General features: G+C 42.2%; 1 protein-coding gene and 1 pseudogene across 1 annotated transcript in view; one reads left to right on the forward strand and one right to left on the reverse strand.

Moving 5' to 3' along the window:
• The first annotated feature begins 293 nt into the window (after window positions 1-293).
• The window catches only part of LOC126456684 (uncharacterized), an 856,126-nt gene continuing 833,000 nt past the window's right edge, over window positions 294-23,419 (forward strand). The window contains exon 1 of the mRNA XM_050092426.1: window positions 294-934. The gene's annotated coding sequence lies outside the window, so the exon portion shown is untranslated. The remainder of the gene's footprint in view (window positions 935-23,419) is intronic.
• LOC126459393 (5S ribosomal RNA) lies at window positions 13,581-13,698 on the reverse strand (annotated as a pseudogene).

A 23,419-nucleotide genomic window follows, 5' to 3' on the forward strand; every position in this document is an offset into this window, starting at 1 on the left:
GCCGGTGCGCCGGGGCGGCGCTGCCAGCCACAGCGGCATCCGCCAGCGCCGCGGCAGCAGCACAGGCAGGCCGGCTGCTGCGTGACGTCCCCCCACCCGGCCAGCTGCCGGCGGGAGGGGGCCGCCGCGAATGTAGGTCTCTGGGTCTGATTGGGTGCCGATTGCGGGTGGGGGAGGTGTGTGTTGTTGGTGGCGCGCGCCGCCGCCGCCGCCGCCGCCACCGCCGCGGCTGCTGCAGCGGGTTCTCGCCCAGAGGTTGTTGCCACAGTGAACCGGCGCGCCGAACACTCGCCTCGCCACGACTGGACCGGACCGGCTCAGGAGCGTTGTCAGCCAGCGACCTCGGCCACCGGCGAGCACGAGAGCGGCCGGCTGGAAGACGCTCCAGGCGCGGAAGCACGCTTCCAGCCGCGGTCTGCTGCCACGCGCCGCTCATTGTTCCCGCTTGCGTGTGTGTGTGACTGTGTGCAGTAGTGGGCGGAACCTTCTCGCGGGGACAAGGAATACCGCGGCGTCGCCGGCTTCAGTCAGTACGTCGTCGGCGTGCACCGGAAGTAACCACCGAGGCACGTTTTGCGCACAAACTAAATTCATCTGCACCTTGGATGTTTTTTCTGCTCCCACGCAAAACAGTTTTCCTTAAAACTTCACAACCCACGTGATGACAGCTTTCGAAAACAACGTAATCTGACAGTTCTCCTTGAGGTGCCAATTGACTTTCAACTAATACGCCGTGTGACTGAACTAGTGAGAACGGTGGAGGACCAAATTAGACGGGGAGACACGAGAAGAAGGAACGATATTACTTATCTGGCCACAGTTTCCCGCTAGACGTGTGTGTGTATCGAGTGCAGTGCCCGCGCTGTGAAGTGAGCAGCGTCTCCACGCTCCTTACCGAGTGCATCCTTGCGGCTCTACCGGAAGTGTAGAACAGGTAAGCACCTAACAGACAAGAGGAATTCTTCGTCTGTTGCAGTGTTAATAAAAATTATTAAATACGCTTACCGCAACCTTCACCACGGATGTGTTGCTGTTCTATCCATGCATTGAAATCTCCGGAGCTCCACCTCAATAGAGCACTCGTAGTCACTCACCGTTTATATTCAACTTATCTCTGATATACGTCAATCATAGGGTCGCTACAGAATGAATCCCTCCATGCGATTGTATGTACTATTGTCAGTGAAAATTTAATTTACATTGCTTCACTGATGGCTCTCGTAATCAACACAACCTACGTAGTCGTTGAAAGAAAATTACTCTGAAAAAAGGCATTCGCCGTCGAAAGTGAAGGAACTTGAGTTACCATGTGATAAACTGATTAGCATATTATCCTTTCATGCAACCAATTTGTCTTGTTCCTTCATTATGCCTTAATTAAGAGCTCAGTATTTCATACCGGTATTCCAGCTTGATTTTACTTTCCAAAAAACTGCGATTTCTGTAGTTGTTTCTAGAATCTATTTTGTTCGATTTTCAAAGATCAGATCTGCGTTGATTATTTCAGGGTGGAGTGTAGGTATGTAATTGTCACTTTGCTCTTAATTACATGACATTTTTATAATGACCCCCCATGAATATTGTTAACAAACTTTACGCTCAACGTTCTGGTCGCATTAGGCTGAAACACGCCAAGTTTTGTGTTTCCTTATTAGTTTGAAACAGCGATTTAGTTTGTCAAACACTTTCGAAATCGTGTGACTTGTTCAATCAAGGAGAGTCATTAACAAATAGTGTGTTACTAGGTGAAGAAATCTCGACATTAGACACTAAGAAGCGCATCCAAAAAATACATGTTTACATGTCCAAGACGACGTGTATTCACTTGGGTTGGTGCAGTGTTCCGTTATTCTCACCGTTACACCTAGCGATAGAAAAACTGCCGAGGCGCAGGCGAGTGCATCGCGGGATGCATAGCCACTCACGGGACTGACCGCTCCTCCGACGCATCTCCGTCGCGGCTCTGAGCGTCCAAACAAAACTGAGCACGATAGTTTCTTGCACTTTTTTATAACCTAAAATGGTATAGTAGTTATCCATTGTGGTGCTGTGTTATGAAAACTAGTTTACGTCCGGATATCTATAATGAAATAGCTATCCTGTATCTTAATTTTATGCCATTCCGTGAAGTAGATATGTGAGTCCAGACTTAATTTAGATGCCGTTTGCCGAAAGCCAATTAACTGACCAAGCCTCGATTGTACGTAATACACTTCTGTCTACACAGCTACATGATACGCAAGAAAGCTGTAATTCTCTCTATACTTCTGTTCAAGGCTTCAGTAGAGAATATGGAGACATCGACGAACGCACAGAAGACGAGCAGCTTGTGAGAGTTTATTCAAAAGAGGTTCGGAACTGTCCGCCTTTCATTTGTAGCTATTTTTATTGTTTGCTGTTAATGACAACAATATGTTTGGGAAGTCCGCCGGGGCGGTACTAGTTGCTTACGGCTATGGAAACTCATAGGCGAATACATATGAACAGGCGTAGCGCAGAATATATGGAAAAGATATTTAAGTGAAATTTCCGCTCCGAGATGAATGAAATTCATTTAAGAACTATCTCACAGTTTTACTCTTGGTAAAGCAATTGCGACAAGCGATAGCTATAATTTTTTTTCCTCGCAGAACGCAGGCTGCCTGTTATCTACATAACGAGTAACATTTTCAAACTAAATTTGTCTCTTGAATTTAAAAGAATTTTTATTCATTACGACATTTAAGTATTCCGAATTTTAATACCGGTTATGCGTGAACTGGATAAGGTTTAAGGTAGACACGTCCTGCTTTTAGATTTCGATCCAAACTTCAGTCAGTATTACATTGTGTCAACTCAAAGAATGCGGCATTGTTTACTTATGGTTAACGTTATTAGCATGATTTCTTTATACTGCAATCTGTTTGCACTTCGAACACAACTCTTACATTACAATTAAATTTTCTTACCATTTCTCCCCGGTATACTACACGTTCATATATATATGAAAGTTACTTTACGTATGGGATGAACAGTAATCAATGAGGGTTGAAATGCTATACTTGTTTACCGAATCGTGGAGTATTGAAGACTTTCTGAATGGCTGGAGCTCTTTACTTTATCTCTCCCTCGTAAGAATTTTAATGGTTTTTTAACTGATACAGAAACTGGATCTTACTGATTCAGGAATTGATTCACCGCCATTTGAAAACACACAAACGTTGAGCCGTATTTCTTTAAGCTGCAGGGAAGTATTCCAATGGAAAATATTGAATTTGATTATATGTCCTTTCTAAATTACATGAAAGCATTTCATGGTAGTAGTGATTTAAAAACTGAGATATAATACGTAAGATATAATTTCTACAAATTGGTTGTTCTGATGAAAAAGTTTCGTGACCAACTGTAATCGTTCGAATTACATTGATTTCATATTCGTCTATAAATTAATAAATGTGGCTGATTGAAATCTTTTTATATGTCATAACTTGAAGAAATGTGAGACAACAGCATCAAGGGGATAGTACGTATTCTCCTGGAAGTGGAGGTGCATTTAACAGTTTGTTGGAAAGGAAGCCCCTTCTACTCTCATAGAATACGTTTCACAAAATATTTCAAGCTGACGTAAATAATGAATATTTGTTATTATTTTACTTATTTCTTGAGCGCTTAATGAAAGTGAGATAAAGAGTGATCTGTAGTACCGTAACTTTCTGAAGAAAACTTTTTCGACAAAAGATAACGCTAACTCATTGATGACAAACTGAATTTCCCGAAATCGTGATGTTTGTGGTGACTACCCTTAAAATACATTACGGAGCTCGCACGTGGCGTATCAGCTGTTAGCTAACGGGACTTGGCGCAGTAATTCTAGCGCCTGCCGCAGTAGCTCTGCCGTCGTAGTCACGTGACCACACACTGCAGCAGACTCCATTCCTGGCAATCCCGCCCGTGTTCTGTTGAACTACGGCAGTAGCACCAGTACTTAAACATAAACTGTTTGCAATACTTTGAGATGAAAATTGTAAAATGTGACTTTACTCATAAATTGTGCAGAAAGACACAGGTTTTTGAAAGTTCAGAAATTTTACAGTTTTTGTCGTAGGTTTGCGTACTTATTTATGCGTTTCGTATCGTTTCATACATGTAGCTCACACCTGCATCCCCCTGCATTACAGCAATATAAGCTATTTTATTTTTAGTAATTGTTCTTCAACGAGTTGCATAAATCCGTAAGTTTAACATGTAACTTGGAAAACAGACCCTCATATACTCGTACTGGAAGATCAACTTATAACTGTCTCATTTTCCACTTTATCTCCATTTTACTGTCAACATCGACTTTAGTCAGCTCCCATGACAGGTGTGAATTTGTCTACGGTGATTGTGTAGAATTCACAAATCTGACTACTAGATAAGTTTAAGGACTCTTGCGGTCCATTTCGTTCAACGTTAGATTCATCTTGAAGTATGTTTTGAATGACATTTATAAGAAACAAAATGGGCGCTTCATTAACCGTCGTCACAATATAATGTTCTTTGTGTAAAATCCTGAGACATATAACAGGATTAACGTTTCAGATTAGACTGCTGTCGCAAATATTCTGAAATGCGTATACAACACTTACCTAATATAAACTAATTTTAAATTGTCTTCGATTTTAATTGTTTCCAAAAATAACATAGCAATAAATTATAAATAAAAGTATACTAATTTGCAATGCAACTATCGGACTGTTATATAAGTAGTTTGAGAATAGATTCAACATTAAAGCTATTTACGGTGAAGCAGAATTTATTTTGTATGTACATTTTGTTATAATAAGACATTACTAACGTTACTGTCTCTTTGGCGTATGAGAATTTGATACGTTCGTCTTCTGTTCATTCATCGAAGTCTCCAGCACTGTAGTTGCTGTCACAAACCGATCTCCAAATGAAAAGCTAAATTTTAACACCACTTGCCCGTATCATTTAACTAAATAGCTCGCAGTGACATCTTGGTTTTTTTAATATTTGTAAAATTCGCTTATTAAAGTCATTCTCGGTAAGTAGCTATTATAGTAATACAATTTACACTAGAGAGAACTAGTGCTTAACTTACGCCAGGGGTAAGATGAGTTTAAACAGTAAGTGACTACTTAAGTGAGTAGGACCTAGCAGATATTAATGGATGGATAGCTCACCAATACTTTCATGGCGGAGTGAATCCGCACCTGAAATATAGTTTTTTTCTTACACAATGTATGTAGATATAAATACGGTGAACAGGGCGTCTGTATTCGCAGTCACAAAATGAACAATGTAAGTCTTACGACAATAATGATTTTTCTCAATCGTATGAAACAGTATGTCAATGAAACTAATATCTCGAGAAAAATGAAATCGTAGAATTGCTGTTAGTGTAGTGTAGTATTTAGTAGGAGATCATAACAGAAATTTTCCTACAGAAAATTATCAAAAGGAATACACTGAATTTTAATGATAAATTATGGCATAAATATCTACGTTCGCTCTACAATCTGAAGCCCAGAAACGTTAAAAGTAAATCTGAGTTATTGTAGCTCTATAATCAAAGCGTTGTGAATAATGTAAAAGCTATTACGTTTAACTGTGGCTGGTTTTGTCGACTCACGCTACTGCACTCGTAAAGAATGATTTTAAATAGGGGAACTTCATGTGATTCAGCTTTGTTTAAGAAAGAAATTTTAGAAATTCCATTCAAAAAGCACAATTTCAACTTTTGTCTCCTTGGTATTTATAGGTCTCAATGTTAAAGTGTTAGTCATCTTGGCGCCACATTTCTCCTCCTGAATTGACTAATCCACCCTTACATCTCTCCTGAGACAAAACAGTTTGTCTGCCCGTAATAAAGGCTCAGTTAAACGAAAATATTGTCAAGTCAGAACAAAGTTTCATGAATGATTATTTTAGAGTGTACTACTGTAAATATTATCACAACTCATAAAGTTTTGCTAGTTCCTGCTGAACCTTTCTTTATGTGTATAGCAGATGCTGAATGAAAGAGAATTAGTAGACGTACGTCTGTAATATTGTAACACAAATATTTTTTTGGTTCTTAAGTACATAACATCCATTACTGCTTAAGATATTTAAATTTTTTCACGATTCATTAAAGTAAATTGTCAAATATTGTTAGTTGTAAAGCATATGTAAGATAGAACACTATGCGCAGGAATAGAATAATTCTTTAATCATTGGTAGAGAGATAAATGTAACATTAACGGGACGGAATAATGAATCTGTGGTACAGTTCTGTATTAAACAGTCATATTTTATTCGCAGTTGTTCATCTCTATAAAGCAATCAACTAACGTATGAGCTGTGCTATTTCTTGTCTCTTTGACTTACTCAGAGAGTTGATGTGATTTAAAGGTAATACTTTCCCATCTAAGTGATTGTATAGAGAAGTTATTCATTACGTTTATTTTCAAAATTTTCTGTGGTAACCAAGGGATCTGCCGAAAATATGCAACATTTCGTTGACTTCCACTCATTCAATACTTCAAACTACGATGAGAGTACTTATCAAACTATCACAGTTTTCTATTAATTTGGTCGATGGTAAAACGAAAATCTTATTTACCCTCTTTTTATTCCATTCAGACAATTTTAGTTCTACTTGGTTCAGTATCGTGCTTGCAGTACTCATTGATAACTTCAGAACCGTTTCAGAACGCACGCTTATTCCTTGATACGACATCACTGCAGATAATGAGAACGATTGTCCGGAACGTAGGAAAAGAAGTACGACTATCAGAATTTGACGTCCTTACGAGAAGGCCAACGGCAGTATCGAAGTTCCGTCTATTGCCAAGTGAAACTCCTTGGTAATGGTTACAGTCCAATGATTTGTCACACTGCTTGCCGCCTCGATTGTAAATGGGTTTTGCTCTGGAACAAGGATAACCGCACAATTGTTAACGTCAGGCTTTGTGCCAATGTCAGCGTGGTTACATGCTGCGGAGCACGGAAGGCCGTCCGGCGGTCGCTGCGAAAAACTCTCATCCAGAGGGCATGTCCAACCGCCGTGGCCAACTCGCACAGCCGGCGAGATGCCACGGATCGCGATTTCCCCTCCTCGCTGAAACATAAAGAATCTGCATAGCGGTAGAAAGCGTGAAATTTGGCGCAACGTCCACGTAGACTCGTGACCGGGCGCGTGTGGAACTGGTTGGCCGCAGTTCAACTTTGGATTAGTGCTGATATGCTCTGTTTAATATATACCGGAAAAAATGAGACTGATCCAATGGAGAAAGAGGGGGTAATATTATTTTTCCTCCATCATAGTAATATAGACTCCAAGTAAAACTTCTGAATGGCGTTTCATGAGCCGAAATTCTAGTGGCCGTTTCCATTTCAAGGAAACAAATATAGCTACTCGCGCAAAAATACGTCTGCTAACTCTCTTTTATCCAACATCTGCTACACAAGTACGCAAAGCTTCAGTTGAAACTGGCAGAATGCACTTTAAAATGTAAAACAGTTTACACAATCTAAACTGAACATAGTCGTTCATCAGATAGTACTCTAACTGGAAAATATTTAATATTCGTCCCACATTTTCGTTTTTACTAATCCTTCATTACTGGCCTTTGTTCTCGGACAGTTTCTCCAATTGAATCCATTAAGGACTCAGTTGGAGAAACATGGGGACAAGATAGCTAAGAATTTAACGCTGAAACATATACATAACATATTCTGTCATAATAAAAGGAGCATCAGATGAGATACTCCAAATTAATGTCCAGCATTATGAGTGTAGTGATGTCCTTAGGTTAGTTAGGTTTAAGTGGTTCTAAGTTCTAGGGGACTGATGACCATAGATATTAAGTCCCATAGTGCTCAGAGCCATTTGTACCATTTATGAGTGTAGTAACGACATTGCGCAAAAATAGCCACAAAGCTAACACCTGCTACATTATTCACGAAACTTTGACTACAGATCTGCAATAGCTCACATTTAGTTCTGATGTTCACTTTCAGGTTGTAGAACCAACATACCCATTTATACGGATATGTAGACAGTTATAATTAAGGTTTGGTGTATTCATTTTGACAACTCCCTACAGAAAAATCTCTGTTGCGATGTCTTTTTAAATATTAAAGTAATTCTTTCTTCGATTCTGCTTTTCTCGAGGTATTGACTTCATTGACGTACGGCTGTACCAATTCAATGGGAAAAGTCATTTCTGTCAAAACATGTCACGGAAAGTTAATTGTGTGACAGCGAATGTGGATGCACTTGTTCACAGATGGAAACATACTGCCACATAATACTTTGGAAAACCAGATAGTATTTGTGGGCAGTTTTGTAATACTACTGACGTCATCACTTTTCTGGTAGTTTCTTACGCTTTCTGGAACACAGGAAAATACTTTCGACAATGTTTGCGCTGGTATATACAAAAGAAGCTCACTGCCATTACAGTAAACTTTGGAGCGGCCACATTTAAGCACCTGGAAGGTGGTGGATGACTTTAAATTGTTTCATTGAAATGACGCACATAAGTAATTGCGAAACCAAAGTTTTTTAACTCTTAAAAGTGGTGCCATGGCAACATGTTAACTTTTAACTGCAAACCTCTACCGCTAGGGTAACGTGTTGTGGCTTATTGACCGAGTATCGAAGTTGAAGCAATTTTCTCTGTGCGCACAACCTTATATAAACAATAGACAGCTCTACAGAAATCTTAAAAAATCATAAAACTTTCAAGCCCTACTTTAAAGTCAACCACAGAGAGAAATTATATTAAAACGCTAACGTCAACTGGAATTGAGATCATAGTGATATTTTTGACGTGGTACAAATGAAACAATGACTCAGAGATATAAAGTTATTGCCGAATCAGTGGATCAGCCTTACCAAGTTTCCGTCGCAGTATGACCGCCGCTTACTCACATTCATCATTTCTGATGTCATAGCATCCAAGGAGCCTCGTTCAAGGCAATATTTTACAACTTCCCGGGTTTTACTGCGAGACCGTTTTCCAACTACGTTCTCCGTGGCGTCATAGCCTTCAGTCTTTCAACTGCTTTAGTGTCGCAGAATTATATTCATGAATGACTTTTGACTATTTTCTGATTTTTTTCGCTGTTCAGAGCTTTGGTATTAGGAGATTAAGTTCTGCAGACAGAAAATTCTGCAAAGATCAAGCTGCATTTCGCATAAATCGAACTTGGAGTTTAGTATACCAGAAGTGAATAGCACTGTTAAATTCTTAAATTTTCTTTCCTTCTCTCTGACACTGTTGCTGTCTTTTACAAAAATATTCTGATTGAAGTTTACATACCTACATCTTACATCTAAAACTGCTGCAATCATTCAACTACGTCAGCATGTTTTGTCAGGTGAGAAACATTTAAATACTTTGCTCTTTTCTGTGTTGTGATTTCCCGTCGGTACTAAAATGCTAAAATTTGCAAGGCATTTTATAAAGCTTACCATGATATTTAACGACGAACCTTTTGGTTGTTCCACTCAGTATTGGTGTGAAATAAAATCGATTGCATACATGCGAGTGTGGTGCCGAAAATTACAGCTAGTTGTACAATTAATTAATTCACATGCACACAGAAAATAGCCTTCTTTCTTTTTCTTTTTTTCTCGCATCATAGAACTGCTGTCAAGGACTGAAAGAAATTGTTTAATATGATTTCAGTTCATTTTCTATTACAGCTTAATGCATTTCTTGACACACGTCTGATATCGTAAGACTATTTCGTATACAATCTTCGATAAGTGTTTTAACGCACTTTGGCACGTATAAATGTTTTGACAACCTCTCCGTATCACTTTTGTTTATATTCCATCCAGACAGACACACAAATTTTGTCACAATACATAAAAGTGCTCGTAACATTATATCCTGTTCTATTATGATGTAAGTTTCTTTGTGGTTGTTTCTAATTCATTGGCTGTTAAACGTAATGCTCCCATATTAAAATGTTATCATTCGACTGACATATACTGGTACAGATTAAGTATTCCACAACCTATGTTTCCGTATTAATCACGCTTTTGTTCCGCATCCAAATCACGTTATCGGGCCATTTTGTTACTAGTAACCATACGTCCGCTGCAGCTTCTCGTTTATCCCCTGGCACAAAACACAAGTTTTACACAGAATATTGACACGTTAAATCAATATTTTGTAGAACGTTCTAGGTGGGACAATTCTCAGTCAAAATTGTGTAATTATTCGCTTAATCTAGCGGGGAAGTAGGTCTTGTCACTTTCTGACTCTAGCGTTACATGAATCGTTTCCTTGTAATTTAGAAATAAATTATTTTATGAGGTTGTTTTTGAAATACTATTATGAAACCACACCTGTTATACCCGTTCTGAGCAATTTTTCCGCTTCCTGCGAGCTCGACGCGAATATACTGTATTAACGGTATGAGTCCAATTGTGGATTCCAGCATAGTAGTGCTTACTTCTCTGACATTCCAATGAGTTGGCATGGAATCTGAGTGAGGTTACAACTAGACTTCTCAGGTATACAAAAATATCTCGGAAGAAGGAGGGCTTCTTTAAACTCCATAAGAATTTCCGAGACCAGCTGAGTATTTTTGGAAGTTTGTGCTTCTCAGTTATTTACAAGTATAACAGTCCGTTCTTTTCCGTTGTCAATATGAAATTAACCATTTCCGCTATCTTGGACATTCATTTTATTTTTTATTTTTTTGCTTCCGTTTCGTCCATCTAGGGACCACGTGGCAGTTTCAGTTCCTTCTTATTTGCTTTTTGTTTTTCCTCCAGTACTCTTTAACCTTTTCACTATGTCTCCCTTTTTCGTTCACACCGTTTTACACGTTCTCTGTCATTGCTCCCCCTAGCAATCCTAAGTTTAACAGCCTTCTCTTGAAACTACGCTATCTGCTCAAAAGTATCCGGACGCCTATTAGGGAACAATAAATAGTGTGTGTCCACCCATCGCATTTATGGTTGAAATGGCTCTGAGCACTAAGGGACTTGACATCTGAGGTCGTCAGTCCCCTAGAACTTAGAACTCCTCAAACCTAACTAACCTAAGGACATCACACAGATCCATTCCCGAGGCAGGATTCGAACCTGCGACCGTAGCAGTCGCGCAGTTCCAGGCTGAAGCACCTAGAACCGCTCGACGACCGCGGCCGGCCATCTCCTTTATGACGTGCTGAACTGTGCTAGGGATACTTTGAATGATTTGCCTGAATGTCTGTGGAGGGACGGCAGTCCATTCTCACTGAAGGGCAGGGACGAGAAGGTGTAGTGCTGTCTGACGCTGGAATCTGGAGCAACGTCGACGCTCTAACTCATCCTCGAGGTGTTCCATTCGGTTCAGGTCGGGACTCTGGGCAGGTCACTTCATTTCAGGAATAATACTGTACACAAAAGAGGCACCCCAGCCACGAAAAACACCCCCGTACCGTAACAACATCCTTTGCGTACTTCGCTAGCCGGCCGAGGTGGCCGAGCGGTTCTAGGCGCTACAGTCTGGAGCCGCGCGACCGCTATAGTCGCAGTTTCGAATTCTGCCTCGGGCATGGAAGTGTGTGCTGTCCTTAGGTTAGTTAGGTTTAAGTAGTTCTAAGTTCTAGGGGACTGATGACCTTAGAAGTTAAGTCCCATAGTGTTCAGAGCCATTTGAACCATTTCGTACTTCGCTGTTGGCACTACACACGATGGCAGGTGGCGTTCTGCTGACATTCGCCAAACCCAGACCCTTCCATACGACTGCCAAGGGCTACAGCGTGACTGACCACTCCAGATCACCCGTTTCCCGCCATCCACTGTGTGCTGGCTACGCTCTTAGCACCACGTCGAGCGTCGCTCAGCACTAACTGGCTTATGAGGGGCAGTTCAGCCTCTTTACGTCATTCCTTTAAAACCCCCACCCACAGTCACTTTGCCGTCTAGATTGCTGGTAGCACTTTGGAGCACAAGAATGATCCCTTCCGCCGATATCATGCCATTTCTTTTGCAGCCAGCCCCTGCAATGTTGGATGGTCGCTCGCCGTCAGAACATGAGGTGTACCTAGTTTTGGTTTACCTGTGGACGTTCCTTCGCATTTCCGCTTCACAGTCACATCACCAACAGCCGACTTTCGCAGCTTTAGAACAGTTGAAATGCCTCTTATAGATTTCCCGCTCACGTGGCATACAACGACTAGTTCACACTCTGACTCGCTGAGGTCTCCTGACCGACCACTTCTGATTTTACTGCTTCTTTGCCGGCGACAAAATACATCCCACCTCACTTTACATTAGCAAGTCCGCCTCTCGTGACGTCTATTGATCAATTACGCATTACGTAGGGGCTTTTGATCAAATAGTGCTTGTCTTTTTGCTGTCTCATCTCATTTTATTTTGAGTATTTCTAAATCTTTTTTAACTTCTCGGATCCAGGTCGTTGTTAATTTTTGTCCCCAGATACATCTGAAGATCTGTTTTGTCAGCCTATTGTCATTCATATTGTGGAAATGTCTAAAAATATAAGTATCCTTTGCCTTATTGCATGTGACATTTTTCTGTATTTTGATTTATATCGCCACTGGTGTTTTTTAAACTTTCAGTCTTCTTTGCTTCCTATTGACGTAATATTTTCCGACGACTCTTTTGCCATTTCCAGTTTGTTTACTTTTTTTGCCATTTCCAGTTTGTTTACTTTTTTTGCCATTTCCAGTTTGTTTACTTTATAGCTCATCGCTAGACAGTCCTTTGCGTAGAGGTGCTCTGCTTTCGCTTCCGATTAGTAATGCGTTATTTTTGCAGTTCTTGATGTGCAGTTCTTATTATAAATGTTTATTGATACAGTATTATTTCATTTTATTTATTCGTTTGTCTGTCCCGGTCTGTGCCCTGCAACAATATACCGGGTGTCCCTCCTATGTGTCGTCAAGCGGCTTTTCTCCGGTATTTCAGCAGATATATTTAATTTCGTTTTCGTAATGTATAACTGTCGTCATACCAAATAAATACTGCTTATCGCGTCTATCATCAGACGTCCAGTGTCAACGAAAAGCGTTGGTTTGTTTCCAGTTGCAAACAAAAATGTTTCTAATGGGGAATTTAACGTGCCGATTCGATAAAGCAGTCCGAAGTTAGTCTAGTGAGATACTCGCTTCATCAATATTGAAGTGTGTTATTAACGACTGTTAAACACGAAAAGTCACCAGCAGTCCAGCAGCAGACCCCATCCAACTCGCCCCACGTCGTGCGCCGCCCTGCCTCGCGCTCTCTGTTACCGCCAAGCTGCAACGCTGCTCAATTAATGTTGGAGTACCGGTTATCCTTCGCGTTTTACTGTCCCTGTCAATACGTATCGATAAAATAAATGTCACGCTAGACTAATTTGGGTTCCCTCCATCGAATAAAAACCAAACTAAACTCCGACCGAACAGGCCTTGAAGGCGCATCGGCACCGACCGGCAGCCGTGTCATCCTCAGTCGACAGGCGTCACTGGATGCAGATATTGAGGGACATATGGTCAGCACACCGCTCTCCCGGCCGTATGTCAGTTAACGAGACCGCAGCTGCTACTTCTCAATCAAGTAGCTCCACAGTTTGCCTCACAAGGACTGAGTGCACCCAGCTTGCCAATAGCACTCGGCAGACCGAATGGTCACCCATCCAAGTGCTAGCCCAGCCCGACAGCGCTTAACTTCGGTGATCTGACGGGAACCGGTGTTACCACTGCGGCAAGGCCATTGGCTCGCTCTATCGAATGGAACCGTAAAATTCTATTTTCGAAATCATTTTGTTTCTAACTGGAAACAAACAGACGCTTTCCTTCGACACTGGACGTCACATGGAAAACGTGGTGAACAGCATTTGTTTGGGCCGAGTTCATTTACACATTGCAAAAACTAAATTGCAAATATCTGCCGGCCAGAGAAAATGCGCCTTACGTTTCTTTGTGCAGACACCCTGTATGTGTGTGTATGCACATACACCTCTTGTTTTTGATCTCATAATCCTGAGAATATACGCTAGAACGCGCTAAATGTATTTGAGTCTGTTTCATGCAAGGGCGCAAATACACAGAGGTGGAGAAAGCCCTGAAAAGTTGAAACGTTCCTTTAGTCCGTGGCGGCTCGGAGCTCCTGCAGCGTGATGCGAAATAATTCTCGCGGCCTCGGCCAGAAACCGTGTGCTGCGATGTGGGGCGCGCGAGACAAATTATGGCGACGTAGTGTTCTGCAGATTTAACCAGAATGGATTATTGCCGGACCCAGATTACTTCCCTGCGCTGCAGCACATCTAAAATCCTTCTTAATAAGGGTCATCAACCTCCTTTTATCTCTCGAATCACGGTTAAATTTCTCAATACTTCAAAGTCAGTATTTAAAAGTCATGTAGCACTCCAATCATTTTCATAAAGACACCGAAATCAGTGCATCGGACTGGAATAAGTTCATCGCTAACAGATCTTACACCGCCTCCAGTTGGCTACTCATAATTTCCGCCGGAAATCTACACATAACAAAACAAGAAAACAACTTAGTGTCAATAACGTAAAAGTGGAAACGTCGTTCTCAGATTTCCACGGAAACAAATTTAATGTACTGATTTCTATTAAACCTCACCAAGTCCGTCTCGATGTCTGACAACGCGACTGTGCACGTAGCTTGGCTCCACAAGCTAATTTTAGGCCTCTGATACTGACCGCCTGCTCTCCCAAAAGCAACAGTCGCCTAGAAAACCGGAATGTACCTAAGCAGAAAACCACCCTGCCTGACTGGAGCCCACTTTCGATTCTTGTAGACTTTCCGTAGTGTAGAAATAGCTTGGTTGACCACGCTGGGTTGCCAACTACTGACTTCAGAAACACTCCTCAGAGCACGACGTACGCCCCCGCGAGCACACGACGGCATCTGAACCAGAGAGGCCTGCTGTCATTTTCAGAGCTCCAGACCTCTCCGCGAAATTGTTTAACATTTAGGCCTTCCAGCTATTCAGAATCAGAAGGGCAATTTAGGCAATTTCGTTGGCCTTATTTCCTTATCCTCCTTGCACCGTTAGAGCAAGGTATTGCTTCCTGGCAGGAACTGCAATGAGTCTTACCTCTGAAGTCAGCCTAGACAGCTGTGGCCAATACACATTTAGGAGGATTAGGAAATATCAGCACATTACTTCCAGACTGGAACAAACCACTTTCCCTGGCGTACACAACAGCCACAGAAACGAGCACATGGGCGTGTTCCGGGAAATGATACGTTATGCTTTATTATTGTGCTTTATTATGTAGAAAATGGCAACTACACTTTATTGTATAGATAGGATTATGCTTTATTATATGGATAAGAATTGTTGTGTGTTTTGCAAGTGAATTTATTTGTATGTACCAAACATATTTAGCCGATCCATTACTATGGGCCTTCAGTGGTCTGTAATAGAAAGAAAATCATTGGTATATGGTACAAAGAAAATTATTTATAAAGAGCGTTCACAAAGTTTTGCACAGTCGTCTCTAATTTTTTATTTCTTGCAGGAGGAGAATGAAATTTTTGGTGAACATACTTGGAACATTTAGCAACACATTGAGCTTACTCAATGTAGCCTCCATCAGATGTGACACATCTGGCCCAACTTTCTTTCCATGATGTAAATGCACTTTGGTAAAATTCTGGGGATCGACTTTTACACCATCGCTTGACACAGGAAATAAGGTCTTTCTCACTATCAAATGTTTTACCGCGCAGGTGGGTCTTCACACGACCAAAGAGGTAAAAATCAGACGGAGCCAAGTCCAGACTGTAGGGAGAATGAGGAACAATTTTACAACCCATTTTCCTGATTTTCTCGTGCGTCATAAGGACTGTATGGGGTTTGGGATTGTCATGGTGTAGTCTGATGAGCTGACCCTGAAGCTGTGGTCTGTGGGTCTTGATGGTACGTCGCAGATTGTCCAGTGACAGTAACGGTCCCGGTTAATTGTGGAGCCAGGTTCCAAAAAGTCAATGAAACTGACACCACACTGATCCCAGAAGACGGAAGCCATCACCTTTCGGCCTGCTGTTCGTTAACGTCTTGATTTCTTCTTCCGAGGGGAACCTGGATGACGCCACTCCATGGATTGGGTTTTGCTCTCAGGTTCGGACAAAAACAACTGTGTTTCATCCTGGGTAATGACGCCGTCAAAACATTGTTTCCACTCTTCAGTAAAGGTCTTCATGGGCCCTCGCACACATTCTTCCTCATTGTTTTCATTTCTCTTCTCGATAATCTTGGTACCCAACGTGCACAGATTTTTCTGTACCCTCGTGACTCTACCAGTGATACCACGCTACCCAATGACAAACGAGTCATTTCAGCAAACTTTCGTGTCGTCACACATCTGTCATTTTGGGTGATTTGATCAATGGTGTCCTCATTCACATCACTCACTGCCGTCGATGGTCTACCGCATCGTGGATTGTCCAGTAGAGAGAAATCACCTTCTTTAAACCTCTGCAACTACCGCTGAATACTGCTGCGATCCACTGTGTCCTCCCCATAAACAGGGAGCAACTTCCTGTGAATCGATGTGGCAGAGTTATCGCCGGTCTTGATGAGGAACTCCTTCACCGACCGTTGTCGCAACCTGACATCTACTTCACGGTCCATTATAGCTCACCTGTAAATAAAAGAAAATTTTTTTATATGCCAACTTATAGCTAAATGTTCCAAGTATGTTCTCAAAAAATTCCATTCTTCTCCTGCAAAAAATAAAAAAATTAGAGACGACTGTGCAAAACTTTTTGAAAGCCCTTTGTAATAGCACATATTTTGATCTGAGATTTGTAGTGATCCTTGGCAGTCTATTTAAATCTAGCTAATTCTGTTTACACCTACATAGCTGTGGTTTTACTTGCACCCACTTTATGACCTACTTATGATTGTATCTGTTGCTCTGTAAGTTGTAAATTCGCATAGCACAGGTTTCTTGCAACTGATGTATAACAGTTAAAGGTTTCTTTGCACACAAACTGTACTGTAGCACACTGCACATGCTCTTTGTCTCATGCTTTAGGGCTCACTGAGGGATCATGGGAGCTGTAGGGATGGGGATGGAGGGAAGGTAGGTGGTGAGTGGCTATGTATGTATTAGTTTGAATGTTGTTCTTCTTTTAATGCTCTTTTGGTCACTGAGAATGTTTTCATTTTTATTTGTGGCCTACTGTATGAAATATTCTTCCCGCAGAGTGATCATTCCCTTACATTTTTTGTAATGCCAGAAGTTTGCGATGTCTGCTTTTATCCCAGTGTGAGGGTTATTTTCTTTTATTAGATTGTGTGCATATATGGAATGGATAGATTCACACCAGAATGCTCTTGCGTGTTCTTTGTACCTGAGGCTAAAATTTATTGCAGTCGTGTCCAGATATTCTGATCTGTTGTATATATCCCCCTCTTCTGTTACAGCTTTAGTTGTTTTGTCCTATTTATCTTGAAGAATAGATTAATTTTATGTCTTTTCAAGATATTGCTAATCTTGTGTGTAAGTTGTTTGTGGTATGTTATGGTGTGTCATTCTGTGTTGAGGGGTGTGTTTTCTGGTGTGAGGGCGCATTGTGTTATTATATTTCATAGAGAAGGGCATAAGTGAAACTGAAAATGTTCTCAATGGCGAAAAGAACAAAAACAGAAGAGCAATATCCAAACTAATTCACCGTTCTTCCCTCTCCGATCGATGTCTACCGGTGCTTGTCCTCCGGCAGCCACCAAAAAAACTAAAAGCACGGCGATCGCGTACGGCGCATTTGGTAATAACGTCACCATAGTTCACATTTCCGCAGTTACTGCACTCATGCAGAAAAGATAAGAATGCATCCTAATCACTCACCTACGTACATGTCGGTACATAGATACACGTATTGGAGCCCCGCTACGTTGCATATACAATGCAGCAACGCCCTCAAGCGAAAAATATTTGATTGTCCTTTATAAATGTAAGTAAATACCATAAGCATATAGTTGTAAATGTAAATAGCTGGAATGGTTCGCACGCTGACTCTTGTTGATGTCCCAGTATTGAAATCTATGCAATTTGCGGAAGGGTTGCACTTATGTCACGTTGAACGATTCTCTTCAGTCGTCATTGGTCCCGTTCTTGCAGGTGTTGTCGGAGCTTTGATGTTTTACCGGATTCCCGATATTCACGGTACACTCGTGAAATGGTGGTACGGGAAAATCCCCACTTCATGGCTATCTCGGAGCTCCTGAGTCCCATCGCTCGTGCGCCGACTATAACACTACTTAGAAACTCCCTTAAATCTTGATAACGTGACATTGTAGCAGCAATAACCGATCCAACAACTGCGACAGACACTTGTCTCATATACGCATTGCCGGTCCCAGCGCCATGTTCTGCCTGTTTACATACCTCTGTATTTGAATACGCATGCCTATACCAGTCTCATTGGCTCTTCAGTGTACTATTAATGACTTACGTGTCTGTTATGTGTGTCTGTTGTGTTTATTAAACTTGTGGAAAAACGCTACGGACGAATGCACCAACCTATTATTAACAATGATATGTTACAAAGTTTATCCGCGGCATCAGTGACGAGCCTTTTGTACTGGTCGGAACTGGAGACAAGGCTCAGCTGAAACAATAAGGTAGCGCCGCTGGAAGCAGACCGGGACTGTGACAGAGAACTTGCGGCCGCAGCCTCGGGCGACCGCCAATGTCGCCGCGGGTGGTCGCCGCGGGCGTGACCAGCCTCCAGCCTCGCTTGCGGCGGCTCCAGCCCACCGGCTGCGACGGCCGCCGCCTGCTTGTCCTGGACGGCGCTGTCGCACTTCCCTCCCACGTTAAACACCTGTTCGGGCTTATTCTGTGAGCAGTGAACCTTACAAGGCGCTCGCACCTTACGTAAAGTTCGCAAAAATTAGAGCTGATACAGAATCAAACTGATAACAACGGTTGCAAATTCCCTATTACCTACATCTACGTCAAACTCCGACAGCCACCTAATGGTGTGAGGCGGAGGGCACTTCTTGTACCATTAACGGAGTCCTCCAACCCTGTTTCAGCCGCGAATAGCGCGTGGGAAGAATGATTGTCGGCAAGCCTCTCTATTGCTCCAATAGCTCGAATTTTCTCTTCGTGGTTATTACGCGAGCCGTATTTGTGGGAAGTAATATGTTGTCCGGCTCTTCCCGGAAAGTGCTGTCTCCTAATTGCAGTAGCAGATCCTTCCTGACACACAAGGCTTTTCTTGTAAGTTTGCCAACGGAGTCTGTTGAACATCTCCGCAACGGTCTGTGGCCAGCTAAACGATCCCGTGAGGAAGTGTACCGCTCTTCGTTGAATCTTCTACATTTCTTCTATCAGTCCTATCTGGTATGGATCCCAGACAGATGAATAGTACTCAAGAATCGGTCGAGCGAGCGCCTTATAAGCCACTTCCTTCGTGGATGAGTTACATTTCCGTAAGATTCTTCCTATAAATCCGAGTCTGCCATCCGTTTTACCCAGTATTTGTTTTATGTTGTCACTTAAGGTCGCTCTGGATAGTTACTCCTAGATATTTTACGGCAGATATTATTTCCAGTGGCTTGTCATCAATCCCGTAGCTGCAAATTAGTGGATTTCCTTTCCTATGGATGTGCAATATGTTATATTTATTTACGTTCGTGGTCAACTACCAGCGCCTGCACCATTCATCAATTCTCTGGAGGTCGTTCTGCACATCGTTACTATCTTCTGGCGTTGCTACTTTGCTGTGGGTAGCCGCATCATCTGCGAAGAGCCTTATAGAGCATCCGACGCTTTCTGCTACATCATTTACACTTCCTTGGGCCACTCCAGAAATTACCTTCACATCAGTCGATTTCGTTCCATTAAGAAAGACATGTAGAATTCTGTTTGCAAGGAAGTGTTGAATTCTTTCGAAAATCTGACCCGATACTCTATAAGCTCGTTTTTTTTTTTTTTTTTTTTTTTTTTTTTTTTTTTTTTTTTTTTTTTTTTTTTTTTTTTCCAAATGACAGTGTGGGACGGGGTGTCAAATGCCATCCTGAATTCAAGGAATATGGCAGTAACCCGATTGTCTTTGTCTACGGCGCTGTAGTTCTCATGAAGGAACAAAGCGAGCTGAATTTCGCAGGATCTCTGTTTGTGCTATCCATGTGGATTTTTACGGAGCAGGAGCAGTTTTGCATTCATATATATTATAAAAATGTGTGTGTGTGTGTGTGTGTGTGTGTGTGTGTGTTCGAAATCTCTTCCTAAACCACCGTACCAATTTCAATCAAACTTGATACACATATATCTTACCGTCAGGCAACAATCGCTGTCGGGATAAGAGCTGCCCTATCTCTCATAGTTCGGAGATATGGCGTCGTAAGCGATGAGATGCATGAGAAATCTGTCGCAGTGTGCGCGATGTTTAAATTTATTAGCTCTTTGCTACTAGCACTATTGGCAGGAGAGTTTGCAGACAGTATCCACCTACGCCTCGTAAACTGTGTCATTGTATAACACATACATCAGGAAATATTAGGTCATAAACACTGATATGCGTGAGAAACTGCCGCATCATGCAAGAGCTTTAAATTTGTTACTTCTTTCCTACCAGCTCTATTTGCACCATAATTTCTCACACAGTATCCACATATGTCTCTCAATATATCTATACAAGTATATCATTGCACGGCACATAATTCTAGAGATATGACGTCTTAAGTCCCGAGACGCGTGAAAGAATGCAGCGTCATTCACGAAGTTTCAATACATTTATTCTTTACTGCTAAGACACGGCTACCGTCGAGTTAACTCGAAGGAAACCCCGAAACCTGGCAGAGCTTTTCACAGCTTTCAAGTGCGAGGCGCCAGCAGCTGTAGCCGAAAACGATAGCCATCTATAGAGCTGTGAAGAGGCGTTATCATAGAGGAGTTTCCAGTATCGCGTTGCGGACACCTGAAGGAGCTGCGCTCAGCGCACGGGAACTGTCAGGTATCATCTCACACCGGGTCCACTACAGGAATACATGTAAAGGTCTCGTTTCTAACAGAAAACTGGCAAAATCAATAGAGGGGAAACGTCGGGTTCTTCAGCTAGCAAAATAATATAAAAATGCAAAGACGGAAAAAATTACGTGAACGTGGAATTTGAAATGCGGTGGGAGTGGAATCGCATCTTGCACCTGTAATCTCCTCTCATTGGAGTGGTGATTCTCAGAACGTAACTAATGTGCCCCACGTAAGTCTAACCAGACGCTGCTATAGCTACACACGTCCTACGGCTAGTACCCTCGCAACAAGATTGAGGTTAATATAGTTACCACCATCGTATGACTATGTCATCTACGTTCTACGTCTCCATTTCTACTCTTAAAGCGACATTACGATGTGTGACGGAGGAAAGTCGTATGCGTCCCGAAACCTTCACCCTCTGTTTCACGTCTATTCCAGTAGAACGGTTTTGCAGGTACATTCACCTCTGCAAAAACTCCAGTTTCCCTCATTTAATCGTGATGGCCGATGGTAGGAAACATATGGAAGGAACTAATCCGTTACTTGATTCTAATTGATAGATATGCTCTCGACAATTGAGCAGTAAATCTCTTCACGATAACCATACTTCAAGTTTCCACAGAAACGAAGGTAATTTATTGGTTCCATAATTGACGTTACATCTTAGAATACGTAATATCTTTTGTTATAATAAATAAACTAACAGTGTGTGAAACACAACTTCCTATTTTTGACTACCGGTTTCAATCTACGCTCCAGATCGTCTTCGGGTCTGTGGCCACAAAGTACGATTCTCAACAAAGTGCCGACGGACAAACTGCACTTTGCGGTGCAGATGATCAGCAGCGCAGATTGAAAACTGTTTTCGGTAATCAACAGCTGTGATGCAGACGGTGTTTCCTCATTTATGATTGTTTTCACTTGTATCTAACTGAGTTTGTCTTTTTCACTGAGCGCTGCCTCAAGCTAGCTACTAGCTCCACACATTAATGTGAGGCCTCTTGCCACCGAGCCTACCTGGCGTGTGCACTTTGACCAGAACACAAGGAACAAGCAAGCAGAAATTGTTAATCAAAGGTTCACACTCTCACACAGGAAGCACTGTTGAATTCTTGTAGGCATTCCATGTTGGAAAAATAACTTTATTGTTCACCTGGGACTTCGAGCTTCAGAAAGGTTACACTTAAAATTTGCCTCCTGTACCCAGGCGGACTGCTAACCGAGCCCCTGTTTCGCGAGAAAGAAACTCTTATATACAGCCTCAACTTTCAGGCCTTTCAACTAATTAGCCTGAGGAACATAAAGCAAGCATTTTCATGGTCATTTCGTGGCCCCACTACCAGCAATCTTCTGCAAAGCTCTGCTTCCTGCCAGGAACGTGCTGAAAAAAAAAAAAAACTGCCGTCGTGAGTCACTGTGCCTTAAGCAACCATGTTGTTGTCGGCTACTCCCCTAAATGGACGACGGAGTGACACCAGCATCTGCTCCGGGGAGGGCAGACCTCACTACCACCGAATGCCTGCCCCGGTGTCCCTAAGGAGCAACAGGACGGCACACGGCACTGTCGGGACTCACATGTTACTCATCGTTTCGCCCCCTTCATCTTCAATAAACCACGAAAACTTTCTGTTCCGTACGCTGAGTGGTAATGGATCCGCTCGGCAATGAGAGGCATGCCTCCTGTATGAGGGCAACCTACCCAAGTCATTCGACATCGACTGTAGTAGCGCTCTTTAGAGCCGTTTTTTTGAAGTTCTCCGTTGGCATAAACAAACCAGGTGCAAGTGTGTATTGCCAGCTAGTATCTATCAACGATACAACAAATTGTGATACCTGATGCGAAACGTCATACTTGGTCGCCTGTGCGTTCGGAACTGACATCGTTACTAAACCGTTAACTAGTTGAGAGCGAGCCGCACCCACGCCAGTATCGGATGGCACTGAGAACGAAGGCGCACTGTCATTCTGCACGCAGACCGCGTTGTCGTGACACGCCCACGTGAAAAGTTGTAATTGAAACAAGCAGCGCGAGTCGGCCTTCGGACAGCTGTTGCTCTTAAGTCACCGAACTTGAAAAACTGGTCGGCCGGTCCAGACAATAATAAACGACACGATAACGTCATCGCACGTTGCCGGGTGAGGACGAATCCGACCACGTCACTTCCCTAGTCTTCTCTGGATAATTCACTGTGCGCTAAATAAAGAATTATGTTGCCTTGGACACAAGAAAGTACAGTATTGAGTAGTTAGGTTGTTTCTTGGGTAACATGACTGTTTTCTCTTGTGTTATAAAATGTTACCACATTAAAAACTTTTCATAAGACATGACAGTGAGTTAGTGATAACGTAGTAAGTATCCCAAAAGAAAACTTAGGAATATGTCCTCATACGTACGTTTTTCTTCACTGTACATAATTTTTTGCTAGCAGTGCCATCAAATACACTTTCACTCTGATGAGCGAGGAGATAC

Source organism: Schistocerca serialis, chromosome 2 (genome assembly GCF_023864345.2).
Source record: "Schistocerca serialis cubense isolate TAMUIC-IGC-003099 chromosome 2, iqSchSeri2.2, whole genome shotgun sequence".
Lineage (NCBI taxonomy): Eukaryota > Metazoa > Arthropoda > Insecta > Orthoptera > Acrididae > Schistocerca > Schistocerca serialis.